The sequence below is a fragment of the Choloepus didactylus genome, chromosome 19, assembly GCF_015220235.1.
Source record: "Choloepus didactylus isolate mChoDid1 chromosome 19, mChoDid1.pri, whole genome shotgun sequence".
Taxonomy (NCBI): domain Eukaryota; kingdom Metazoa; phylum Chordata; class Mammalia; order Pilosa; family Megalonychidae; genus Choloepus; species Choloepus didactylus.
The window spans coordinates 18,099,737-18,117,717 of NC_051325.1; the positions used below are offsets into that span (position 1 = coordinate 18,099,737).

General features: G+C 40.5%; 1 protein-coding gene across 6 annotated transcripts in view; it reads right to left on the reverse strand.

The window, feature by feature from the left end:
- The window catches only part of MACROD2 (mono-ADP ribosylhydrolase 2), a 2,227,780-nt gene that overhangs the window by 143,626 nt on the left and 2,066,173 nt on the right, over nt 1–17,981 (reverse strand). The window lies entirely within an intron of this gene.

A 17,981-nucleotide genomic window follows, 5' to 3' on the forward strand; every position in this document is an offset into this window, starting at 1 on the left:
TGGTAGTTTCTGCTTTCTCCCTCTGGGAGGCCAGGCACCATGCCGTAAGGAAGCTCAGGCTGGCTGATGACATGGAGAGGGACGGGCCATGGGGAGGAACACGAGACACCAGGCTGGTGAGTGAAGCCTTCTGGCACCTTCCTTCCCAGCCCAGCTGAGTCCAGTCAAGTGGTGACCTCAGCCAACACCACATGGAGCCAAAGAAACACCTACTTGAGCCCTTTGTAAAAGCCTGATCCACGGGCCCAGATTACTTATCCTTGTTTTGCTTGAATGTTCTAACCTACTCAACCATCTGCTCCTGGATCTTAACTCAGAGGCAAAAGGATGGAGAATCCTCTCCAGAAGAGGAATCTACTGGTAGAGCTAAAACAGGAGTGTCGGAAGCAATGGAGAAGCGGCTCTGAAAAATAACCTATTGAAGGGCATTTCTGATAGGAAAGCATTTGGATTTTTACCTGAATGGGGGAAAAGAAACTATAATAGGACGACACACACACACACATGAAAGCAATAGTCTGATATGAGAGAGAAATGCAGTCATTGAATGTAGAAGTATGTATAGGATTACATCCATTTGCCCAGCACTGTGCCATTCACCATGGGACACATGGCAGAGTGTTTAACGGGGGGACCTGGGGTGGCTCTGTATCCACTTAAAATCCAATGTTTAATTGACACTTTCACCAGCGACACATGTTGAGCTGTCACATCTCTATTCTGTTGCTTCATGTAGGTGAAGGTGTTGGCTTTTGCTCTAAGGAGGCAAACAGCCACCACAGCTGCTCTTGCTACCTTTACAAGTTGGAGAAGGAGCAGGTGACAGAAGTATAGGTCAGTATTTCCCCCTTCCCCCCACCAAACTGACACAAAGTCAAGCAGGGGAAATCTGCCAGCTCTGTAGTCTCCCCCAACAAACAGGCTTTTAACACAGATTTCACAACAGGCCTGAAGTCTACAGGGTGGCAGAATGCCTTTAAAATTAGTCTGGTTACCAATCTCCCACGGAGTGGGTACAGAGCTTTCTTAGGAAGAAAGGAAGATAAGAAGGGAACGAGAAACAACAACTAAGTGACAGGAATGTGAGGAATTGGTACCAGCAGATCTACATGCATAAAAAAGGAAATCCATGGTAGACCCCATGTCTAACTTACGATAATAAGGGCAAGTCTGACTGTTTACCTAATCCATTGTTACTCATTTTACCCTTAGTTCCTGCTCCCTAACACTGACATTCAAAAGTCGTCTCTGTTTTCCACTTTGATTCTCGGTGATACATATTGTCTGCATTGCAGTATTCTCGCTCTTGGGTAGCAAACTGAAGAAACACTTAGCCCGTTTATCATGGAGCAAATAAATTCTAGAGGAATGCTGGATTTGCCATTTGAGTAACATGCCCTCAAATGCAAAGGTTTAAGAATATTGCTTTCGTCAATTTCCAAAAGACAGTGTATTTTCAAAGCCAGCAGAGGGAACCAGTGTAGAAGTCTTGCTTTTCAAAGCCCAGCATATGCATTCTTAGGCAATTAGATTAGCATTCATTTCACCCTCATTTAGGGGGACATTTTACTGGCTTATATCATTTTAAATGCCTCAAATGAGTGAATTCTTAGTGAAACAGTAGGCTTCCGTTGGGAGAAAACAAAAATCACAGTACAAAGTTGCCCATAAGTATTTGATAAGAACAAGCTTTATTTTATCTTTTTATCAGCTTGTCTGTCTAGTTATTTTCACAGGAAGCACATAACGATAAAAAGCTAAGTAGAGTGGGGCATATAATAAAAGATGGTAGATGTGAAGAAATATAGAGAATGCTGGGCTATTTCATTAGCTTAATATATGTCACAGAGGAGCTAAATTCTCTTAGTAAATATACTTTTAAGATCACATATTTACTTCAGATAATAAACGTCCATAGCTTTCCCATTGAGTGCCACATAACACTTTACTTTCCCATACTGAAAAGCACAGTAATCTGTGAGAATTCTAGTGTCTGTATCATCCTTGTTTGCCCAGTATTAGTTCCTCCTCCTTTCAACCCATATTTATTGAGTATGTACTATATGCAAGGATATTTCAGAGGGGCACAAATTTTATAGAAATAAAAATGAGAGATTTCTGCAGCCAAGTGAATTCACGTAAGTGCAAGGAGTGCATTGTTGTTTGGACTATGATGAGCATGCAGTCCACGTTTTAGTCCATCCAGGCAATTATTGCAAGGGCAAAAGCTCAACTTCATGGCCAGAAATTGCTATCTTAAAGTGTGCATGAGGACATTGTACAGGCAACTCAAAACATCTGATGGCAGATTGGATCATTCAGTCTCCTATAATAGGAATATAGATTCTACCCACTTTGCCATGAAACTCTTCAATGTCTTCCCACTTCAGCTCACTCTGTTGATGTTGGAACTGGCCATGGGATTTGATTTGGCCAACAAAATGTTAATGGACCTGATATGAGCAAAGGATTGAAATGTGTTGTTTAATTTGACTCTTTGCTCTTGCCCCTGACCTTTGCCATGACAAGAAGATGCCACTAGCAGATACTGGTCTAAAGAGGATGAGAGATGCATGAAACGGGCTTGAACCCAAGCCAGAGTTTTGGATCCATGCTCAGACAATTCACAACTTGCAAAAGATTTGCCCAGCTGAGCCCAGAGCAGACCCATGAGTGTGAGATAATTTTTTTTTTTTTTGTAAGGCACTGCAGTTTGGGTGATTTTTTACACAGCATTATTGTGGCTCTAGCTGATAAATAAAAACGGTATGTTTATTTTTTTCAGCTCAGTAAAGCTGGAAGTTATCTTTTTTTTTTTAACTTTTCAAACTCTTTTTAGTAAGAAATACAGTTATTAGTTTTGTATTTCTCCACATAGGTATATTCTCATTCCAAACTTTCCAATATTCTCTAGAAGATAAACATTTGAAAAATAAATTTAGCTTATATAAGAGAGAAATGGTCTCAAAGACTATGCACTGCCATGAATAAAATGTTTTTTTTTGATTTAATAGAGCTACGTGGGATGCAGAATAATACTAGCTAACGTTTTTGAAATACTTGCCATGTTCCACCCATTGCTCTAAGTGCTTTGCATGAGATTTCACATTTAATTCTCATACAATCCCATGAGGAAGGCATTATTGTCCATGTTTCATGGGTGGGCAACTGAGGCACAAGAACCCACAGCTAATAACGGAGGACAGTGAGGTTTCAACCTAGTCACTGATGCCAGAGCCCATAGCTGCCTCCCTGGAAACATAACTAACATTCTTTATTTGGATAAGAGAGCTAAATTCTGGTTCAACAAATATATTTAAAAATGCTTAAAATGATAGCTGAAGAACTAAAGTATAATCTCATACAGATTCATTGATTTAAACATAGAACTTAAAAAAACAAAACAAAACATTGAGACACAAGCCATAAGCCAGATGGGTACAATGCTACAACTCCAAACTCTTGTTATTCTTAATGTCAGAGATATTTCTATTTTGAAATAATTTTAACCAGCAACATTACAAGAATAGTACTGGACACTTTTTTTTTTTTTTTCCTGAACCATTTGACAGTAAGTTGTGGGCATAGTCACCCTGCTCACCCCTCGTCACTCCTGAATGTGTTAATATATATTTTCTCCTTCATAATCATAATATAAATATCTAGATCAGGAAAGTTACACTGATGACCTTCCTACCATCTAAATCACAGACCACCTTCAATTTTTGCCTATTTTCCAATAACACCTTTTATAGAAATCTAGGAGGACTCGTTGCATTTATTTGTGATGTCACTTTAGTCTCCTTCAGTGTGAAACTGAGCTGCCCTCCAAGCTCGGTGCCGGGCATTTGCCACCTCAACACTCCCCCCTTCCTCCCTGCGTGCTGATGCCTAACTGCTCAGCCCCGCTGAATGGAGGGGGAGGGAACATTAGTTCCAAGGGTTTTTAAATTGTCTTCTTAATAGCTTATCTAGTCTCATGTTCTAATAGATCACCAGCTGACTGAGCTATTTTAATAGATTAATCTTAGAAAATTCCAGAGATGGCTGGTTCATTGTTTTTAATGAAAAACTTCACGTGTGTGTCTCGGTGTGGATAAAACGCGATGTGTGGTTGAGCAGTCGCCATCTAACCTGTCTGGTAGCTGCTGTTTATTAAGCGCCTCCTATGTGCCAGGCACTTGAAAGCTCACACATTCACCTGGGTACCCTGACTCCCCACAAGAGTCCTGCTGGCTGAGAATATCTTCCCGTATTTACAGATGAAGAAATCAAGGTTGTGGGAGGTTAAATAGCTTCCCCCACACAGTTAGTGGCAGAGCTGGGGCTTAAACTCAGATTTGGATTATGCCAACCCGTGAAGTCTCTCTCTCTCGTGCCTATTGGAATATCGAGAGTCCTGCTGCCCCACGTCTCAATAGCTTACGTCTCAATAGCTTAATTATAAGTCCACTACGGAGAGTGCCCTTCCTGTCCCCACAGTGTCCTTGGCATACAGCATGGAGCCCACAGTGTATTAGGGGCTCCATAAACACCTGTCAAGTGATTGAGAAGAAAACTTAATTTTCTTAAAAAATTAAGAAAAAAAATTAGGCAGTAAATCTACATTAGAAAAGGCATGGAGTCCATGCAAGCCTCAGGTCAAATCTCATTAAACGTGTATTAGTTTTAAAATTTCATGTCTGTTTAATGCCAAATCATGGCTCATAAAAATCAAATGTGATGAAGTGAAGGGAGCCCAAGTAGTGTCCGCCCACTTCACCATCACCTCCTTGGTCCAGCCTCTGTCCCGGCTCTCAGTGGCTTCCCAATGTGCTTTGCTGCTTCGTCTGTTATCCTCTACAGTGTATTCCCAACCTGAAGGTCACAGAGTTTGTTTTAAAATGTTAAGTCCAATTGTACTGTTGGGAACAACACCCTGCGTGGTCGGGACCTCAGCTCTCTCCTTGCTGCCACCACCTCACGACCAGTTTGGGGAAGGGGAACTGTACCCTGCAGGCAGCCAGGTCTCTCTGCTGTACTCCAGCCAGCCTGGCCTCTCTGCTCTTCTCTCCAGCCTTTGCACCGGCCGCACCCTCTGCCTGGAGTGCTTCCCTCTGGGTCCTTCAAGTCTCTGCTCACCTTGTCAGTGAGCTCTGTGCTGGATGCTCCATTTAAAATTGCACCCATTGCCCCCACACACTCCATCCTCCTTACCCTCGTTTACTTTTTCTTTTTTCAATTGTCTACTGTTACGGATTGAATCATGTCCCTGACAAAGACATGTTCAAGCCCTAACCCCTGGTTCTGTGGATGTGAATGCATTTGTAAATTGTATCTTTGAAGATCCTATTAAGATGAGACCAAACTGAACTGGGGTGGACCTTCATCCAATATGACTGGAATCTTTATAGGAGGAAATCAGGAAACGGAAGGAGACGGATGGCTGGATGACAGAGGCAGAGGATAAGTTGTGGATTGCAAGCAAGCCATCACCAGGTTAGTCTTTGGAGAAAGTACAATCCTGCCAAACCCTTGATTTTGGACTTCCAGCCTTCAAAACTGGGAGACAATAAGTTCCTGTTGTTTAAGCCAAGCAGTCTGCGGTACTTTGTTACAACAGCCCTGGAAAACTAAGACATCCATCTTCTTCTAACATATAATTTAGGGTAGGTATTAGGTTCATTGTTCATGTGTATCTGTCCCCACTTGAATGTAAGTTTTACCAGGACAAGAATTTTTGTCTGCTTTGTTCACTGATGTCTCCTAAGCAGCTAAAGGAGCACGTGGTAGGTGTTCAGTACGTATTTGTGAATTAATGAAATCTGCTCTTGACTTATGTGACCTTGTCTGGCTACCTCACAAATAAATCAGGGAACCAGTAAAAGTATATTCTGTTCCAAGACTGTGACATTACTTATGAAACATGAAGTTCGTACATCATGTGGGACAGAATTTTTAAGGGACGTGACTCAGACACAAGAGCCAAGACTCTTGTTACAACATCTGTACCACCATTGTGTATCCTTACTGGGGCCATCCTCTAAGAGAGGAAATCCCTTCCCCAGGCCAGTGGTTCCATGACTGGCTGTATGCTGGAATTATGGTGGGACTAGTTACAGCACACATCTCCAGACTAATGGCTTAGAATCTCCGGGAAAGGTGATGGAGTATGTACAGGCAGTTAGGGGAAATGGGGAGCCATGTTTTCCTGGCTGCCAGTCCCATTTCCACCCCAAATAACCTCAAATATAGTGGGACAACCCATGCCCCATTTACAGAAGGTGTTGGAGACCCTTTGATTATAGGACAGAAGTTCTACCCTATCTCTTTATAAGCACATCCCAAGTAGCATACTTTTCAAGGTATGCTAGGCAAGTCCAGAAGAGGAAATAATGGAACCTATTATTTATAAAGCCCAGATGTCTATTAAAGGAGAACTAGATGTGACACATGGAGTGGAAACTCACTGAACTATCTCACATAACTGTCCGTTCCGTGTATTTTGTATGGTAAACAGGGTGCCAGGTGTTCAATGTGGCTCTTGTATTGGTTCCCTAGGGCTGCCAAAACAGATTACGACAGAAATTCATCCTCTCTCAGTTCTGGAGATGAGGAGTCAGAATTCAAGGACTCCACATGGTCATTCTTCCTCTGAAGGTTCTAGAAAAGAACCCTTCCTTGTCTCTTCCTGACTTCTAGTAGCTCCCGGCAGTCCTTGGCATTTTTGTTTTATTGCTGTATCACTTCAATCTCTGCCTCCAGAACCATGTGGTTACCTTTATTCTGTGTTTCTTCTGTATCTCTGTATATGAATTTCCCTCTTCCTTCTCTTAGAAAGGTAACAGCTATTGGAATTAGAGCCCACACCAATCTTAACTAATCTTAACTTCATCCTGAATAATTACATCTGCAAAGACACTATCTCCAAATAAGGTCGCATTCTGAGGTTCCAGGTAGACGTGAATTTTGGGGGGACACTAGTCAATCCAGTACAGAGCTCAACAAATTTCTGTTGAAGGATCAAACTTTGTAACGTTTCAACACTGAAGGCAAGACCCTGCCATACCAAGAATTTGCTGTGGCATCCCTTACTATGAAAATAGTACCAGGCAAAGCACCAGAGAGCTATTTTCAATATCACACATCCCTTCTTAATAGATAACATATGGTTCTCCCATATGGCATGTTAATTCAAATACTTTTACTCTGAGTCCGTTAGTTTTTAATCCAAGGATTTCCAAGTACTTTACAAACACTGTTCATTAGTGCAGTCTTCCCCAGGGAAATTGCAGGCCTTGCGGAGACTCAAGGCATCCTGCACAAAATCAATAACCCTTATGGAAAGACAATAATAAGAAATATATTAATGTGACATTTTTTTAAAGATTAGGAAACTGACAAATGGGAATTAAGCAACTTTCCCAAAGTCTTCCGGTGACTTCATGGTGCAACTCAGGTTAGGAATCAACCTATGCTGACACCAATAGTTATTCTATTAGTTGCCCTATACTGATGACCATAGATTACACTGGTTCTATGATGTCTACACCATAACTGGGCAATTTATGAACAAAATAAGGATAACCTAGTAGCATTACATTGGGATCTCTTTGCTCTGTCTCAAACAAAACAATGTTGCCATTTCTTGTTAATTTTGAGCCCTAACATTGAATTTCCTTCTAAAAACCACATTTTTCTGCAATATCATTTATGTTTCTGGATCAGGATTATCAGTGTGCCTACACATTTGTTTAAAACAGGCTCCCATTGTGCTCTGTGCAGATGCCAAATACAGAACTGGCAAGATGAGACACATTTTTGCTGAAGAATGGAAAGTATATAAAGATGTTCTTTAAATAGAAGAATCATCCCATGAATAAATGCACAAGCTGTAATATCTCTCTGTCATCAGTTAATATTTGTTGCCCATCTAATAAGTTCAGGATGGCAGAGAAGGAACAAATTATGATATTCAGAAGACAAAAGCCTTTCCTTTTGGGGGTAGACAACAGAGGCAGAGTGGGATGTGTCTGTCCACAAAAAGTGAAATTGAGGCTAGAGTCAATTTCTGAGAGAAAAATATAAAATTCTATCTCCAATATGTAGATCAAAATAAATTTGAGGTATTTGAGCTGAATTCAATTAGTACTGAGAAATTGCTTCAATTCTCTACTTTTCTTTGTCCATATGGTTCTCTAAGAAGTCACTGTTCCTGTGGGAGAATACTATTCAATACATATGAATCTGAAGTTGTAGGCAGCCCCACATTATTGCAGGAAGTAAAATCGTCCGTTTCCATGTTTTTCCATCTTGCCCCTTTAAAATATTTGTTCCTTTGGTGTTGAGACAAGCTATTTTAAGCAATGAGAATAAAAAATTTAAGATCCTGGTCTGGAATTTTTGAAGCTTAGACTGAAAGCAAAGTATGGGTTTTCTATGATTCAGTAGCAACTTTTTACAAAAATGTGTCCTTGCCCAAATTACAATCCATAAAACGTGATAACTACCCCTATGCTGACCAGTAACTATAAAAATAGAGCTCTCTACATGTATTTTCTCTCTCCTGAAAATTGCAGGATTCATGCAGGGGTTTTGTTTAACCAAATGCTTTCTTAATAGCTCTTTGACACCGTACCAGATACATTTCAACATTATTATTCCCTTTACTTCACATGAAAGTAATTTGCAAGTGGAGAAGCCATGCACATTTAGGCAGCTAAAGTAAATGTTTCGTTCATGTGTAATTTTAGGTACAAGGGAGTGGTTTTCCCTCTGATTCTGTGCTTTCATCCTACAGGAGTAACTTAGAAGTTACTCTCTCTGGAGCTGCAGTTCTCAAACTTGACTGTGCATTGGAATCCCATGGACGGCTTGTTAATATAGATTGCTGGGATTCTGGCTCAGTAGGGCAGGGGGTGGGTGCTGAGAATTTGCATCTCTGACAAGTTCCCGGGTGACGCTTGTGCTACGTGTCTGTACACACACACTTTAGGAATGGTTGTTGTAGGCTCTAGAGCATTAACTGGTATGAAGGGAAAGTACAGTCTGAGTTACTTTCATTTATTCATTCTTACGGCTATGACCCACCCATTCCCAGCTACTTTACTGTGTTAGTAGTCACTGTCCAATTTCTTTGGATTCTCTGTAGCCACTGGAATGATCCTTTGGGACTACAGTGATATTTCTTAATAAGGAAAAAAAAAAGACTTTTCATAAAGTAAATGTATAAAATTTACGTGTTCACTAAATGCTCACTAAAAATCAAAACTAGATCACCTGATCATAACATGTATTCATCATTGAACAAAACTTGGTGGAAGTTTCCTGTGTTCTGGACACTGTTGGGTGCCAGTGACACAGCAACACAGGAGGTGGGGAGGGATGAGGGACCTCACAGCCCCAGCAGGGGAAGGAAGGAAGCAGGGTGGGCTGCAGATGACCTGAAGGTGAGCCCCTAATTCCAGTCCTGAGGGGTCAGGGAAACTTTCTCAGAGGAGGCACTGCCCCAGTTGAGACCTTTGTCATTGAGCAAATCTTTCCTATGCACCCAGTCTCTATCTACCAAATTCTTTCCTCTAGACCTGTGCTGTCTACGGTGATAGCCATAGCCAAATCTGGCTACTTGGGCCCTCAAAATGTGGTGAGTCCAAATTGAGATGTGCTGTAAATGTAAAATATACACTGGATTTTCAAGTACCATAAAATGTAAAATGTCTCAATTTTTATATTGATTATATGTTAAATTATAATATTTCAGATGTATTGGGTTAAAGCATATAATTAAAATTATTTTCTCCTGTTTCTTTTTACTTTTTATGACATGGCTTCTCAAAAATGTAAAATTACTTAAGAGTTTGTGACCCAAATAAATTTCTATTTGTCAGAGCTGCCTGGGATGTGGGCTAGGAGCTGGGAGTTTAGGGGGGCAGACGTAACTAAAGGATGTTGTAACTAAAGCTTTTGGATTCACCCGTTGTCGCTTGGCACTCAACTCTGATTTCTGTCTATACCAGTGGCTACTTCTTCTGAATACCTGGAGGCCTCTGTCTGAGACCTTTTCCTGTTCTCAAAAGGATGCTTGTCCTGTGCAAACAAGCTGGAAGTGTTAGGGATTTAATGTCCCAGAAGCAGCTCTCGACCTGTGATGGACAGGAATGGTGGACTAGTGCCCCAGCTTTCATGCCGTTTAAGTGGGACGACTCTGAAACCCATCCTATGCTGTTGCCCAGGGTTCTTCTGCAGGACTGAGCTCCAGTTACCTGTGGGGGCAGGTCCCTTGTTCATGCACCTTTTTCTGTGACCACTTGGAGCTCTCTGCGATCACTACCCAAGTCAACTGCTTGCCCGTGAATCCTTGTCTCAAGGTGTGCTTCTCAGGGGCCTGATGTAAGATCTATTTTTAACCAAATCATAACACAAATATATCATCTGCAATTGTGATAAGTGGCAATGGAAAGAAATGCAGGTTGCTAAGGGGGATTATCAGAGAAGGAAGTGACATTTGGGTTGACTGTCTAAGGCATTCACCGAGTGAAATTAATCAATAGGAAAGTATTAAAGAGGGAGAGACGGATGAGTGTTCTGGGTGAAGTGAAGATCATGTTCAAGGGCCTTGTATGGGAAAGACCTGGCATCTTTGAAGACTTGGGAGTGGCCAGTGGGGCAGGAGAACAGATGGCGAGTGCCCCAAGATGGTGCTAAGTAAGAGAGATTGAGGAGAAAGGAATAGGATGGGTTGGGGGAGAGGGAAGGCTGCACAGGGTGGGAACATGACTCAAAATTGAGAGCAAGCCTGGTATGTTTGGGAGTCAGTAATTGATCATGGCTGGAACACTGACAACAAATCTAGATGAAGGGGAATGGGTCATATTATGAAAGATTTTGAACCCTTTGCTAAGGAGTGAGACACTTCTACGGAGGGTAGTAGGGAACCATGGAAGGTTCTCTCTCACATGGCTGCTCTGTGGGCCTGAACTGGGTGCAGTGGGTGCAGGAGGGGCAGCCATGAGCGATCCACTAGGAAGTGATTAAAATACTCCAGATAAGAGATGATAGAGATCTGAGATAAAGGGGTGCCAGGCGAAGAAAGAAAGAACAGGATGGATCAAGGAGATACTCAAAGGGAAGAATTAACTGGCTGTGGTAAATGGCTGGATGGAGGGGAAGACTGGGGAGTGGTGGCAGCCTCTACTGTAAAAGCTCTGAAGTAACCCATTTAACCATTAGAGCCTCATAATAAAAATGTGATAAATACCATATTCTACAGGTGAAGAAATTAACATTCAGATAGTTTAACTCTCCAAAGGACCCTTAGCTAGTAGGGAATAGAAACAGAATTTGAGCCATGGTCATTTGCCACCAAAGTGCAAACTCTTAACCACCGTACTATAAGCTACCCTGAATCCCATGCAAGCTTGTGGCCTGGGGAAATTGCAGCTTGGGCACCTGTCCACTGAGGCTAGGAGCAAAGGGGAACATGCAATAGAGATGTTTCAGTAGAAATGAGGGAAACCAATTAGAGAGGAAAATTAGCCCAGTAGAAATCGCCCCTAAAATAAGACCTAGAAAACTTGTATAAGAATTTTAAGTGAAATGTGCATATAAAGATCACTTTTTATCTAGTTACGCTCCTTGCCAATATTGCTGGTTGGCTTTTCTTTTTCCTTTTGCGACCTTGTCTGGGTTATACATTTTGACTGATAGACTGAGACAGTTGCTTTCAGTATCTGTACTTTTTATGTCACAAGCAGGAATATATCCTACAGTAAGCCCTCAGGGCCACACTAAGCAAAAGGAGAGCGCTGGCCTTTTTATCCCATTTCTGCATACATTTTGTTATTTCCAAACTTATTGCAATGCCTCCTTCTGCATTATCCAATATCCTAATGATTTCTTTCTCAGTGAGGTATGCTTTATGAAGGCATCAACTGTCATTTCCAATTTAGTGTAAATTACTTTTATTTAGTAATGAACCTGTCACCTCTTCTAGGACTCCTGATAACACTCTAATTATCTAGTCTTCCTACCTATAATGCCAATTCTATAATTATTAAACTGAGCAGAAAAGGCTAAATTCTTCCTTGTCTTGAATTTAAATATCCTGAATTCTGTAATAGGCCTATTCCCAGAGGCTTTTTATTGGGGTCTTACTGCATTTTGGACAAATAAAATTTTAGGTGCTTTTTTTTTCTTTACATTTACATGCAAATGGGTTCTATCTTTCCCTAGTGCCAGAAGTGAACCTGTTGGCAATGGAACCTCTCCTTGAGATGATAATCATATTCTTAATAGCTAACTGAATTAATTAGTCAACAGACTTAAGGACTAGGAAAAAAAATCGGTTAGGGCAGCTGATGCTATTTTGGATGAGTCAATGTAAATATTGAAATCCACATCAAAAGACAAATAAGAACATCTGTTTCTTCTCTCCTGGTGGAAGGGTAGGCCACAGACAATTATGTACTATGCTATAGACATAAAATGACACATGAATCCCTAGCTGTGGAGTGTTTTGGCATGTGCTTTGTTCTTTCTGCCAAATTGGTCCATCTGCAGAAGTCTGCCCTTATCTGATGCACTTTTTTGGATAACTGTAAAGGAATTCCAGCTGTCTCCTCTCCACCAAAATATGTTTGTTGAAAACTACATCAGACAGCCTAGTGGTGGATGAAAAGAGAAATCTCTGCAAGTGATTGCCCTCATTCAAAATGGCATGTCTGCCATGTTGCCATCACCCTGCTCCCTCTCATGAGTCCCAGGGACTGTTAAATTTAATATATAGAGCCCCTTCCTACATAAACCAAGAGAACCCCCTAGAAGAGGCAGTGGGTGTAGCAGGGAGCAATAGACAGAAATAGCTCGATGGTGGAGGGATGATGGAACACTACCTAAAAGAAAGACCAAAAGGAGAACAATCTCCCAGCAATAGCTTGATAATGGATTTTAGGACTTCCCATTTCTCGGCAGTTTGCTTATAACAATAAATTACTCTACCCCTTCCAGTTTTCATCACAGATGGCAGATGATCCCAGATTTTGTGGAACCAATTTCCCTGTTTATAGACACCCCCCCCCCCCCGAAGAGCTGTAGTTTCTGGAAGTATTAAAATGGCTTTGAGTTTTCAAGTCTAATGCTGCAGATGGTTTTTCTTCTGAACACCCCAAAAGAATAGTATTATAGTATTCATGAATACTGTTTTCTCACTGCAAATGTCAATCAAAGACACATCATGTTAGAGCAAAAGTTTTTCTGATCACATGACAATGTCAGGACAAATATTTAAATACACGCATATACCACCTAGACCATTCAAACGAATGGCAAGTGGATAATTTCCTTAACAACTGACTAAGAAATATATGATCACAGTCATTTATAAGAAAAAATAATTACAGGGAGATACCACTATGTATTCAAAAATAAGACATGACCTTTCAAAGTCTGTTCTATTAAATCTAATTATGAAATCAGTCAGTTTTGATTACAACTAATAATGAGTAGAACAAGGTAAATTTTAAGAAGGTTAAACAAAGGTTTAAGACTACAGTTATTATGATTAGGAAACAGAGCTGTATACTTGGTTTGCTGCCCCTTTAAACAATTTCTTTTATTCATAGTCAAAATGCTGCACCTTTGCAAGAGTTTGCCAGTGTCTGTGCAGTTTTCATGAAACACCTCAAGTCAGTAGTTTTGTGTTACTACGGGTTGGGTGGTGGCAGTAAGTTAAGAAAACCTATCTAGGGTTATCTGAAATATTAAATATGCTGAAGGGCTTTTAATTGCTTCCTTCAGTGTTTTTTCTTTTTTCTTTGCTTCAAGTATAAATTCATTAATCCTGTATGCATGTTAACACATTTTCATTTGACTCGTGGGCTAAGTAATGCATTTTTACTAATGCCCTGGTGAAATTAAAATGTGGATTTTTTAAGGCATTCTTGCTCAAAGGTTTTTATTTCAGTTGCTGCTGATAAAGACCCAGAAAGCTTTCTTTCTTTCTTTCCTTGTGTGTGTGTGTGTGTGTGTGTGTGTGTGTGTGTGTGCATTCAGTGTTGTTCTTGAGGCATACTGATTCAGAGAAAACAGCAAAAGATGCAAAGTCAAAGTAGGAGAGTGGGTTATTTTTCCCTATTAGAAGCCAAATCTGACACAAATTCCCTAAATGTCACTATTGCCGTGGAAAGCTGTTGTGGTGCCAGCGTTCAGTAAGCAATGAGGAATACTTACTGGCAGTCTATCCATTCTTCACTCTGCTGGTTGGAGAAGGTTATTGTTACTCGCATGATGGATAGAAACCTGAAATGAGTTCTCTGAGAGACCATAACCCCGCGAGTCCATAATTCTTCTTTGACAGGGCCACATTAGTCATTTTAGTGACTTAATTTTTGAACCTGTTTCTGTCTCCCTGAAGGAATGAGAGCACTCCCATGCAAAACTTATCCAATCTGAAAAGAGGACTCCCAGCTTTTTAACCTAAAGTAAGATGAATTAGATCTCATTTTAGGAAATTTGAGAGCCATGAAAATGGAGACTGTTATCTTGGCTGGGTGATGTGGAGAAGCAGATCTAAACTATTTTCTGAGGACACAGCAAGCATCTATATGATTATTTTGGAGCAGGGCTCTGCAAACTGTAGCCTGTGAACTGAATCTGGTCCATGGCCTGACTTTGTGCAGCCTGTGAGCTAAGCATGGTTTTTTACATTTTTAAAAGAGATGTTAAAACAACAACAACAACAAAAAAGCAAAAAAAGAAAAATGTGTGATGCAGACAGTATTGTGGCCTGTGCAGTCTAAAATACTTGGCATCTCTTCTTTTACAGACAAAGTTCGCTCACCCGCTTTAGAGCAACCCCGTGAAATAGTGGACGATAGCTCAGCATGTGAACCCACACATCTAAGCTCCTTGCTGGGGAGCACTTATCTACATGGAGTAGGAATCAGCTTGCTGCCACGATTGAGATAAACTTCTACCAGCTCCCTATCCACCCAAGACACTACTTTCTACAAGGCAGCAATTCTTTGTTTCTTGACACATTTTCACTGATCTCAAGACCTCAGGCTGTACCTGTAAGGACTTTTGACTTAAACATGGACTTAAGTCAGTAAGGGGATTTAATATTTAAATATGGAAAGGAATCTCCAAGGGCAGAGACACAGAGGGATGAAGGAAATTTTGGAGCAGGAAATTAGAAAGCTGTTTGGGATGGTGGTGCTTTTAAAAATATGTCCACAAATTCTCAGATATTCCTCCCTTCAAAAGGTGGAGTTTAATTCCCCTTTTTTAATGTGGGCTGGGCTTAGCGGCTTGCTTCTCATGAGTAGAAGATGGTAGAAGTGAGGGTTTGTCACTTCCCATAGTAGTTGCAAAGAGACTGTGACTTCTGCCTCAGACATGCTCTCTATTGGGTCACTGGTCTGGGGGAAGCCAGCTGCCCTGTCATATGGACACATGTACACTGAGAGCAGAGTATGCTTCACAGACATTATCAGTTACACAGAACTGTCCCACCTTCAATCAGCAGTGGGTGTGAAGGATGATGTTTTTTTTTTTCCTTTTCCCTTTGCAACCATCTTTTATCTTCATCCTCTGTATCACTTGATGATCCAGCCCAACCTAGCAAATCCTCCCTCTTACGGAAACTGATTTTTAGTTTTTCAGTCTAGTACAGTGTATGACCTTCCATGCAACCCTGCCATTGCCTGCAGAGAATTACCTTCCAGCAAGTCAAGCTGTTCGTCCCTGGCACTCTTCCTTCCTCCCCTCCATACTTACCTCCCTTTTCTTCTACTTCACTTGTTCCCTTCTACCTATTCTCTCTCTTTCCCCCTGCCCTGTGCAATTTGGAACTTTGTTGTCAGCACACAGCATTTCAACCTCCCTTCCCTCAGATGCCTTAAGTACAAAGTGTTGGGTGTGAAATGAAATTCTTCCTGATCTGATCCAGCCCTCCCATGTTTACAAAAGAGGGACCTAAAACTGGTGTAAGAAGAGTTACCAAAAGGTGTAAAGGTTGATTTGGGTACCATTTGTTTCCCGATTATGGTGTGCTCAGTAGCATACAGGCATTGTGCTAAATGCTTTTCATGTATTATCCCATTTGATCCTCATCCAAAATACTGCGAGGTCGATAGTCGCCTTGCCCCCAGTTTTTAGGTTGAGGCCTCAAATTAAGCCATGCACCCGCTGTTGAAGTGAAGATTTAAACCCAGTCTAACTACCCTGCAACCATGGCCATATTCTGATTCCCACCCCCTCCTCAGCATTCAGAAAATGCCCTAATAATTCGTTTTTGACCACTGGCCTGAAACCCTCCTCACCTCCAGAAGTTTGTTAATAAGGATAACAGAGTTTGCTGTAGGGTTGATTTAGTTATTATCAAATAACCACATATCTGATATTCCAGGCCTGTTTTCTACCTAGGGAGAGGAAGGTTTCAAAACCTAAATAATACACAAGGCAGGCAACCCTAGAAAAGAAAGGGATTAATTGGCCTCCTGTAACTAACTACCACCTTATGCTTTGGAGAGTATTTGTTTTATTACCACCTTCACTGCATTTCTAAGTTCCTAAAGAACCCTTTCAACAATGATTTATCACATTTTTTTTTACAAGGAAAACAAGCAGTACACTCCATTTAAGAGAAATGATTTGTAGTCATGGTAAATTCCCTTTGTTCATTTGCTCATTCATTTGTTCATTCTCATTTGGTCATTTTACAAATATTTACTGAATGCCTAGTATATTAAAAAAGTCATTTCTCTAAAATACTATAAGCCTTTCACTTTTAGAGGTAAATATATGTGAGGCTTTCAGGCTGCATTTGTGCTCAGTATATATATATATATATATATATATATATATTTATAACACTCTGTCTGCACTGACCAGATTGAAGTTGTATACTAGAAACCTATTACCCCAGAGATGAAAAAGTGGCCAAAAAGCCAGTAATAATTGACAGCTTTTCAACATAAAGAGCAAAAAGTGTTCTATAAACTAAAAAAGAAAGACACAAGCAAAAGTACATTCCAAATTTATGTATGTTATAATTTTCAGGAAACTGACTTTTTATTTTCTCGGCTAAAACTTCACTGTTAGCTCATAGGGGCTTAGGATTCTTTTTGCTGGCACCTGTTGAAGAGATAATGACAGGCTTTACTGAAGGGATAGAAACAGGCAGATGGCCAGGGATGTTTCTACAAAGATAGAGTTAAATAAAAGTTCTGTATCTCTTTAGGAGAAAATACACATGATTGGTAAAAAATAATCTGACCATACTGTTTCTCAGAAACCACCAAGACTTCCTCCCTGCCCCAGACATAGTTTGGCTCATGGAATGGTTGAACTGAGTCAGTTTTCAATTCTACACTCAGGTTATTTTAAAAGGCATTTGTTTTCTGGAATTTTTCCTATATATAGAGAAAATGGATAGCAGTCACCCAGGGGAAGTAGTAATAAAAAGAAACTGTGATAATGGCCACCATTTTGGGGTGCCTACTATATATTTGCATCACTAACTATGTTCGTTCCTTTATATATTTTGCTTCTCATCCCTGACCAATTTCCAGAAAGTAAGATTATTCCTATTTTACAGATGAGAAAACTTAGGCCCTATAGCTTGTGCCTTTCTGCTATGACACACTGCATAGTGTCACTCCAACTGACTGTGGATCAGGGAAAGTTTCCGAATATTTGCGTGAAACCGCTCATTGTCCTATAATTAAGTTTTACGCAGAATTATATTTAATCAGAGTTTAAATTTCTGAGCATAGCTTTCCATGTGAAATTGTCACTATCTTTTGTTTCAGGATTTTCTGTGCTTTGAGTTCTCTGTCCCAATAAACATCCTCTCTGCATGTGAAGAACTTCCTCTGAAGGCGTCTTTTGGCAGTTGAGAGATAATGGGGTGTTTCAATCATGTTTCACCAATTGCTAGCTTTTGTGATCAATGGAGCTAGACTACTTGAAACTTGTCCTTGTGAAATTCAGTATTTGGAAAT